Genomic DNA, 10,847 nt, shown 5'->3' with positions numbered 1-10,847 from the left:
TATCTATGGTTTCTTTTGAAAGGGAGTCAAACTCATATTCCTTAGAATCAATGCTGCATGGCAATAGGCTATAGAATTGCCCAACAATGATAGGGACATACTCACCTTCATCATCTAGGTTCTTATACAAGTACTCAATACGTAATGCCTGACTAGACTCCCCCTTTTCTGAATGAGCGCTAGGTGGGTCAGTATTGTCCTCAAAAGAATCACTAGTACCATCCATAGTGCTAACACATGGCACAAAGTGATCCAGCTTAGCAAAAAATTTAGCAAGATTGTGAGGAATGGGATAAGGATAAGGAACCTCATCCTCCAAATTATCTTCTTGAGTATCTGAATCAACTTTTGACTTATTTCTGGATGAACCCTTAGACTCTAGTATGAATTTGTTAGCCCCCAAATGAAAGGGAACCTTCTTAAAGGCTAGATCAGATGTATCTCTATTTCTTCAAGCTATTGTTTTGATATGATCAACTAGACCATTGTTATTACACCCAATAGGACTAGTTCCCTTATAGCCAAAGTTCTTCATGAGTCTAAGACCAAGACCATACTTTGTAGGAGTGATCTCACAAGCTTGTTCTATTAAGTCTATTGGAGTTTCTTCTTTGTAAAACCATGTAGCAATGGCTCTATTTTTGCTTTCATCGTCTAAGGGTACTATAGCCTTAACAAAAGTTCCATTATACTTGATTTGAGGTGTTAACACAAATGGCTTCTTCACCTTAGATGGTCTTCCATAGTGATGAGGAGACTTAGGAAGAGATGTTAATGACAACATTGGTTCGATATGGTACTTCCCTATGCTAGTTTATTTTAATTTGAATGACTACTCAATTTATTTTAGCTAGTTGTCATAATAATCAATAGATTCCTTATTAGCAGGGATGGAATTCTCAACAACTTTGAGCATATTGTAGGTATAGCTCATAGTGGTAGGAACAGTGGCTTTAGAGCCATGAAATGAGAACTTGACACATTGATGGTATGTTGATGGCACATCATGCACCTCATGTATCCATGACCATCCTAGCAGAATGTTATAAACCAAGAGAATGTCAAGAACTTGACAAGTGACATCCCTTTCTATAAGACCAATGTGAAGAGGTAAGACCACAAGACCTAGAGACTTTTGTTTAACTTCATCATATTCTTTGATAGTGATCTTGCATCGAGCATCAATAGAGTCCTCAAAATAATTTAATTGTCTAAGTAGAGTAGTAGAGACAATGTTTAGCCCAACGCCATTATTGATGAGTACTTGACAAATACGAATCTGATGTATCATGACCTCAAAGTGTAAAGGTTGATTTTTTAGGTGACTCAATGAGTTATCATCCTCCTCAAAAAATGACATTAAATAAGGTGAGGTCAGGTGACCTACCATAGATTGAAATTTCTCAAGATCAAGATCTTGAGGAACATTTTCCTCAGTGAGGGCTTTGTCCAGAATTTACCTATGAGCAAGTGAGATTTTAAGTAGCTCAAAGATGGATATCTGAGCATTAGTTCATTTTAATTGATCAAGAACACTATAGCTACTTGCTATTGAATTGGTTGTGAGTTTTGCACCTTTGCCAGATGGACCAGTAAGGGTTTTATCATTATGTTGTTCAAGATCGGGAGTAGAAGGCGTAGGGCCTTTGAGCACCAACTTGGTGCGAGAGCGTGTAACAACATTGGTACAATGTTGTGAAGATGCATTGTCATTTGTGTGGGAACTAGGGCCCCTCAAAATAAATGGTTTCTTGAGTTTATTGTTATCTTGCTTGCCCTTAATGGTTATAATGTCACAATACTCAAAACCCATAGGTTCAACCATATGGACTATCTCATCATCATTGTTAGAATATGTATAGTTGATCTTGTTGTTAGGCTTTAGTTTTGAACTCTCTCCTTTTTCATAAGCTAAGAAGGGCTCTTTGAATGCCTTTTCATCCAAGTTCTTGTTATGTCTATCTACCACAATGTCACCATCATCAAAAATATCTTGGACTTTGTGAGGTTGGCTTATGTAGTTGCTAGTTTTGTGCCCTTTATTTTGGTGGTACTCATAGAATGCGGTTTCATTCCACCATGGTGGGCATGGTTGCAAATCATTGGGTGAGAGTTGTCTAATGGTGAAATTAGCTTTTTTTGTAACAAGCTTTTGTAAACCACATCCAAAGGTTCACCCACAGACATATACTCTCATTTACAGCGTGTAGCTCATGAGTTTCTCAGTCAGTTCCCAGATGTCTTATTGTCAAGAGAATGTTTCTCAACATTCTTAGCCACATTAAGACCATTTGTGAGATTAAAAGTTACCTTAGCAGGTTTAGGGGTGACATTGTCAACAACGTTGTCATGTATAATTTCTCAATTCTTATTGATGTACTTGGGTTTGTCCTGCTAGAGGTGGATCCTTGTCTTATGTCCTTCTGAAGGGTAAGTTCACCTTTCTTGACCATAAATTTCTCTATATGGATAGCTTGTGTGACCATATATTTGAAGGTATGTGGACCTTGAAGTTGAATTCTATACCCAAAATCAGGTAGGAGATTATTAGTGAAGATTGTAGATTTATCTCCACCTCTGATGGGTGAGGGAGATTGTGAAGATGCCTCATTAGACAAACTAGATACTAACCATGTAAAAAAAGGAAGGCAACCTTTGCCATGATTATGAGCCCTAGCTCAACGTCGCCTAAGTCTAAGGGGATAAAACATGTTCGCACTTCTTGTTGCGATAGTCATAGAAAAGGACAAGAAGCAAGGACCAAGACAAGGATCATGCTAAAACATAGTCTCAAAAAGAAAAAGGGAGAGTGATGTATACTAAGGTACGAGTAGTCTGAGTGAAGGCTAGAACAACCAAGTATTATGACTATTGTGACATGGAGTATAATAAACACTAGAGGATAAGAACAAGACACTGAGAGATGAGACTAGTTAAAATTTAGATTATAAGTCATCAGCCAAGCAAAATGTCATTGTTTGGGACTATTTATAGATAGGGAAGAGGTAACATAATGCAAGAAATAGACTAGAAATAGAGTGTAGATTATTTTAACAAGGTGATTTGGAAATCTTGACACAAGGTCTCACGTGAAGATCCTCTAGGAGGTGTGCAAGAAAGTACATGGGCAGATGCAAAATATCAGAACAACAATTTAAACTTGTGCAAGGATGTGCTCCAAGTTGCACAAAGAAGTGACAAGTTTTGAGAGGTAAAATTCAAGATCTCATGTGGAGATATGCAAGTTCTCACACAAAGATCTAGATAGACCTATGCAAAGAAGTGACAGAACAAATGGGGCTTGCATAAAATCTTGCAAAATTGTGCATGAAATTTAAGACCAGACAAACAACAGAATTGGATTTCAAAGAGATTTTTGACAATTTTAGACTATTTTGGATAGATTGTTGGTTTATCTGATAGATAATAGATAGATTGTAGGGTTGATTTTCAAGTTTTGCGAAATAATATTGGCTTTCAAGTAAGACAAAGTGTTTTCAACAAGACATAGGAAACAAGAAATAATCAAATACAATCCAACTGAGGGAAAAGCAACTCAGAGGGATGGGGGAGTTTTGACATTTAGGTTGGCTATATAGGTTTGGACATGTTTAAGAATCGATAACAAACATGCTTTATCCCTAAAAATAGAAAATGGTAGAGAAGGAAAAACCTTTGTCCCACAACTTATGCACATGTGTGCACCTCACATAGCTATGTCACCCCCTAGAGGGTGCCTGTGTTTTTGGTGTATTCAAAGGGCTCAATAACATATACACTAAATGAACACCCTTGTGGTAGGGATCAAGTGCATATACCACCTTTAAATTCCCATTAGCATGCCTATGGTGAGTTCTACAAGAGAGATTATTCCCTATCCTTGCACAAAGATTATGCCTCCTTTAAGAAGTGAACTAGGTAGCCTCTAACTAAATTTTTTTTAGTTGGATTTTGTTCATATTAATCCCCAATGGCTCTGCAAGTAGAGTTGAGACTAGCAGCCCACACTAGCATCTAAGAGTGCACACACTTGCTTAGCAAGACTGGGGTTGGTATTGGCTAGTGCAATAGACAAAGCCTCCTCCTGATATGCGATATCAATAATCAAGAGGAAGAAATTAATATGGATTTGGAGTCTTTCACTCTACAAAGCTTCTTTATTATAGTGAGTTGGAATCTTCGATGAGAGGAGTGTTCTCACTTGGGTCATTCCCAGAGGTTGGATCACTCTAGCAAGCCCTCTAAAGGATTGACTTAGACTGGTGGTTCGAACATAAGGGTCAAAGTTTTTTATTTCCCTCAAGGGGGAAAGAGTATACTCCTCTACCTTAATTTCCAACCCAAACACACAGATCATGTTAATCACCAACTTAGCTTAATCAATCTAGACTCATCCTTTCTAAAGATTGTGATCCCCTAAAAGGAAACCATCATCTCATCATAAAAGAGGATTAGCACTAGAGAACCACTAAGTTGTTTGCCTCCTCGGATGTCATCTTTTAGAAGTGTCTAGGTTTTTTATACACCCTTGGTCATGACCTCCAAGTGGTGAAGAGCATAGTCCCCTATTCTTTTGTCTTGCACCCTATGAAGTTCATAAGCCCTAATTAGACTATGTTTAGAAAGCAAGAAAAAAAGCACATTGTTTTAGTGGGTTTTAAGATTTGGTCTTCGAAAATCATATCTTTGATAGTGTCCTACAAACACACAGTCAATTCATGTTTAGGAAAGTTTGTATAAAGGAGTCTTCATCAAACGTCCTATGGACAACTGTTAAGCTATAGAAAACTAGAGAACAAAAATAATGATGTTTCAAAGAAAACACATCAGCAAAACATGACAAACAACATTTCTAAAAACTCCATTTTTAACTGTGTTGTTTCAAGGTTTCACGCAAAATCTTACATAGGCCCGTACAAAGTCTTCCACTGTCCCACATGAGAAAATGATGTGCCACGCAAGAACTTGTGCAATAGGGCACTTTTTCACATGCGAAAGTGTATAGAGACATGTGAAAACCCTCAAATCTTCATGCAAAAATGAAAATTTTGGCACAAAAATATGGAAAATTGTATGGACAAGTACGAAAGAGTAATGAAAATGACAGAAAATAAGGCAGATGATTCGAGAAAAATTATTTTTTTGAGCCCCACAGTGGGTGCCATAAATGTATATGTGAAAATGAGGCCTCTGATCTTTCACCTACACTTCAACATGGTCATTAAATGCGGATTCATCCTAGAATAAACATGGGATAGTTCATCCAAGAGGTCCAATAATGCGACTTGTTGCCTTCTAACTAGAAGGATTTTGCCTATGTTCTCTCAGAACGAGATGCAGGCACCCAGACCTTTCTAGAATGAACGATTCGATGCACAACGAGAATATAATTAATCTATATGGAAATGTAAATATTAATCTAAGAAATAAAAGCTATTAAGCTAAATGTATGCATTCTTTAATCTAAATGAGAATTTAAAATGATAGCAATGTGAAAACTTAGAAAACAAGCGAGTACTCAATTTGACAACAATTCAATACAATCAAAATCCAACCTCTATAATGAGGGAGTGAGAGCCCCTTAAATAGAATCTTGGAATTGGTCAATGATCAAGATCAATTTGGATGAATGGTCAAGATTAGAAAGATGATTTAGTTAAGATAGAAACTTCCTTATGCAAGTGAAGTTGACTATTTCAAATTTGAGTGTGATGAGCAATTAACTGAACTTTTTATTAGTGTGAGAACAAGTTAACTAGATTGCTTCTAATTCAAGAGGTAGTTCAATCAGAGTTTCTATTTTAGAACTGAAGAGAAGATTTTAAAGAGATTATTTAATTTAATAAAGTGAGATATGACCTCATAAATGCCTTTTTCATTTAATTGAATAATTTCATTCAATTAATTAAAGTGAGCATAATTATTAAATTAAATATTTTAATTACTTAGTATATTAGCCTTAGGATATAATTTAATTTAATTAAAGTACAAGCACTTCAAGTTAAATTGAATCTTAATCAAATAGGTTTAATGTGACTAATATGAGTCAATACTTAGGAATTAAATAGGTAGTCTGATTAATGCAAATTTAGGGTTTTCTACATTTGACACTTAGGTCAAGTAGTGATAATTAGAATAAAAGGTTGCCTAGTAGAGTAGGACTTCAAAATTGATTAGAGAATAAACTTGAATTGTTGATCATGACAATGAGCCAATTTTGCAGTATTACAATAATGAGGGAGAATGGTGAGGCCCAAGATTGGGTAATAGGGCAACCTATTATAGTTTCTCCTCCTATGCTCAGACAATGATGAGTTAATAAATAAACTATACTTTTGACTAACAAGTCACTAAATTGAGACCATGGTTACTTTGTTAGGGGATTGATATAAGGAGATCCAAAAAAGAAAAATTTATATATAAATGTGTATTAACGATTTTGTGGTTTCAGGTTCACAATCAAGGAATTGCATAACATGTATCTTCATCTATTTACATCGTGTTTGCTTTTTGTCTTCATCTATCTACACCATGTTGCTTCATGTTTTCATTCATTAAGATGTATATTTCATAAATCTTTTAATACTTTGTATGCAAATATGTTTTTTTTATCTATGAAAGAGCTCATGTATGAATGATTTTGCTTGAGGACAAGCAAATTCAAGAGGGGAGGATTATGATATCCCCATCTTGACATATAATTTAAATAAGTATTATATATAAAGTAATACTAATAATGAAATAATATTTATAAGTAACATTATATTATATTATAATCATATTTATTATAATATTAAAATAATAATATTTTATAAGTAATCTTATATTATTATTAATATAATTATATTATTAATATAATATGATTATTATTATGAAAGGTTGTAACTCTTGCTATTAAAAAATATATATAATAATAACGTTGGTAGGAGGCATGGGGGAGAAGAAATAGAAAATATATATGCAGTCAGGGTTTTAAAAACAAATGTCCTCAAAGGGAACATTACAAATTATCCAATGGAGAAATGAGCTTGTTTTGCAGCAAGGTCTTATAGACCACATCTTGAGGTTCACAAAGAGGTGTATATTCTCATTTTTGGCATGTAACCCAAGATGAGTTCTTCATTTTGTTTCCAAATGTCTTGTTATCAAGAGGAGATTTGTCAATGTTCTTAGATGCTTTGAGATTATCTATAAGATTGAAAGCTACTTTAGCGACTTTAAGAGTAATGTTATCAATGACTCCATCATGTACTACCTCTTGATTCTTGTTCACATACTTGGACTTATCCTTACTAGAGATTGGTCCTTTCTTAGTGTCCTTTTGGAGGGTTATTTCACCCTTTTTGACAATGAATTCTTCTATTTGGATAGCTTGTGTGACCATGTCTTTAAAGGTGCATGGACCTTGAAGTTTAACTTTATACCCAAAGTATGGTAAAAGATTATCTGTAAAGATGTCAAGTTTTTCCATTTCAAGAATCTTTTGTGAATATTTGGTGTAAATTTGTCACCACCTCTAGAAAAATCTGAGAAAAGGTTCCCAAACCTTCTATTTAAGGTTACACAGTCATATATGTTAACTAGATGTTGTATGTTGTGTGAGTACTATTTAACAAATAGGTTAGCAATCTCATCAAACGTTTTGATACCAATAAGAAATTGTGAAGACCATTCCATGGATTGACCACCTAGACTTCGTGTGAATAGATGCATGAGATATGTCCAATTATGCATAAATTCCAAAACAAATAATGAAATTCTTGCAAATGATCTTGGGAATCAGAAGTTCAAAGTATTTATTGTATTTGGGTAACTCAACTCCTTTTGGAAAAGGAGGCATGTCTATACTCTTATCGAAAGGAAATGGATAAAAAGTGTCCAAGGTGTATGTTTCTATAGGTTTCTCCTTATCATCATCATTTGGGCTCACTGTTCTTGCATGATCTTCAATTTTTTTTGCAACATAGATGTTTTAGATTCCTCTTCAGGTGCAATGATTTTTTTGACATTAAAGTGATGAGGCATTTTGGCTCCCTCTTGAGTGAGTTTGAGAAAGTATTTCTCTTTCTCTTTGTTAAGCAAGATCTCCATGACTTTCTAGAAGTGTATATCCTTACAACATTTTTTGACATCTTCAGGAAGTATCTCTTCATTTTCCTCATTCTCATCAGTGAAAGTCTCTCTATGTCATTTATTCCTTTAGTGATCTTATTCTCTACTATGTTCTCCATTTTCTTGGTCTTGAACATCCATGTTAGGAATATGATAAGTTTCAGTGTATGTTGGTCAAAAAGGTCTCTTGAATAAGAATTTAGATGTGTTGTTTGGAGATGCATGTGCTTTGCTAGTTTTGGTATCCTCTTGATAAAAGGGATTCCTAGTTTGTTGTAAGGTTATGGAAAACACTCTTTGAACATGAGGTGGTCTAATAGGTGAGAGAGATCACAAAGATTCCCTATTGGATTCACTAGATACAAACTATGTATAAACTAAGAAGTGGACTTTATTGCAATTACAACCCCTAGCTCTACCTTGTCTAAGTCTATGGGGATGAAACATGTTTCCACTCCTTGTCACAATAGCCATAGTTAATGATGAAAAGAAAAATCCTAGACAAGGACCACACTGGAATGTAGCCTCAAAAGTGAGATAAGAGTGTTGTATGCTTAGGTATGATTCATCTGAGTAATGGCTAGAACAACCAAGAGTTATGACTATCGTGACACAAAGTATGACAAACACAAAAGGACAGAATAAGATAACCAAATTAGGAGACTAGTTCATGTATAGATCACAAGTTGTCAATTAAGCAAGAGGTTGTTAGAATGTTCAAAATGGGAAGAGTACTTCTGAGAGGTGGGGGGGTGAATCAGAAGTACCACACTTTTAACTTTTTCCAATCCTTTAAGCTTATAACTAAAAAGTAAACTGCATTCATGTATCCATATTCATGAACATAAAGCAAACGCATGCAATAACACATAACACCAGATTTGGTAACCCAAAAACCCTCCAGGAATAAGAAGGTAAAACTAGGGTGGGGATGATACCCACAAAAATTACTACAGTAATATATGTTTGATCACTTCAAATGGTCTGCCCTGTTAAAGGCTTTACACTGTATCAATAGTGACCTATTTAGAGGATTTACAAACACTTTACATGAAGTGTCACCTTGTTAATGGATTTACAATAGGTTGTTAAACCCACTTAATACAATATAATTTTAATCACCTTCTCTAAAGGCTCTCTTGCCTAGCTGTTAAGCTAACCTATCAATATAGGATTTCCAACTTCTAATACAATGGCAAGAAAGTATTAGAATAATGAACCTAACAGTATGCAATCTCTAATTGCTGGATTCAGGCACTTGATTTGCTCTCTCTAATCTTGATCCTTTGAGATCTGATATCTGATCATGTCCCTTGTCCCTTATACTATTCTAATCAATTGGATGTATAATTGCTGCTCTGTTCCTCTAAATCTTACTCCGATCACACTAATTTTTTCTATAATCTTCCCATACACTGCTCTCATCCTCTTATACAATGGAGTTTTTGACCTCCTTTTAAAATTTTTGAAGACTTAGGGTTAGGTATGGATCTATGATCCATATTTAATCTTTAAGTTCCTGCTCATTCCTTGCATTTTTATCATTGGTTGCATACCTTCTCTATTTTTCTGATTGGCTACATGTTGATTGCATAGGAAACATAAAAGATTCATTCTTATTCTTCTTTTTTTTTTTGTAATCCTTGAATGTTAGCTCCAAAAATGTTTTACATGTAAGTTTGTGAGGACACAAATTCATATGTTGATTCTGTGTTACTCAGCACATACTGGACTACTGGTGCTTGACATATATACTATCCTAGATTGCTCAGAACCTATTACACTCTATCTTACTTGGCACATGTATGATTTTGGCTCACTCGACATATGAAGCATTCTAACTTTCTTGACATCAAATATGACTTGGCACCTATATATCACTCAACACTTATATACTGCTCGGCACTTGAAGTCACTCAGTACCTATTGAAAATTTGACTAGGCACATACTGTGGCTCAGCATACAATGTACTTGGCTTAAATGTAGAAATTGATTAAGTGAGTTTACACTCAAATGTCAAAACCATCTAAGGACCAATAATCTCCTCCTTTGACATAAGTGTTAAAAACACTTAACTAAACATTACTAATTTGTCCTTATGAGTACCTTATCCACAAAATTTCAAAATTGTTCAAAATTTGTTCAAAATACCTTAACTCCCCCTGGGCTAATTGTGCCTTGACATTCTTATAACCAAAATTATGTGTTGAATGTGCCTGATACTCTTTGTCTTTTGCATTGTTCCTATATTCTGTACCTGTGTGTTGTTTCATCCATATAATTGCCAAAATTTTGTATCTCCCCCTCTTGGCTATCAAAATTTATAATTATTCTGCCCCTTAGTTATTTCAAACTATTATATCTTCCTTAAAACATATATCTCCCCCTTTTCTAACACTAATACCAAAGGGTGCTAAAGAGTAATACCATACTTAGCCAAAAAATTACTATTTACCTCCATTATTGTTTTAAGATCTGCATCCCAATTCTCCAAAGCAATGTCAACTGACCTATGCTGGATGGAAATCTCTACAGCAAGGTGTACAAGTCCATCAAGTGTAGAAAGATTTGGATCTTTCTTTAAGAATGTTTCAGCGTACACTTGCTCCTTGTGGAGGACTTCTAAATGAGGAGTTATGGAGGACTAAATTTGCATCATTTTTTCCTTAATATTGGCTTCCTCTATTGTAAGCACAACTAACTCCCTTTGAGTGTGAAGTGATTGTGCAAAATA

The sequence above is a fragment of the Cupressus sempervirens genome, chromosome 3 (assembly GCF_028749045.1).
Source record: "Cupressus sempervirens isolate cs-2001-9-10 chromosome 3, ASM2874904v1, whole genome shotgun sequence".
Taxonomy (NCBI): domain Eukaryota; kingdom Viridiplantae; phylum Streptophyta; class Pinopsida; order Cupressales; family Cupressaceae; genus Cupressus; species Cupressus sempervirens.
The sequence above is the reverse complement of the archived record's forward strand: the minus strand, read 5'-3'. Positions refer to the sequence as shown.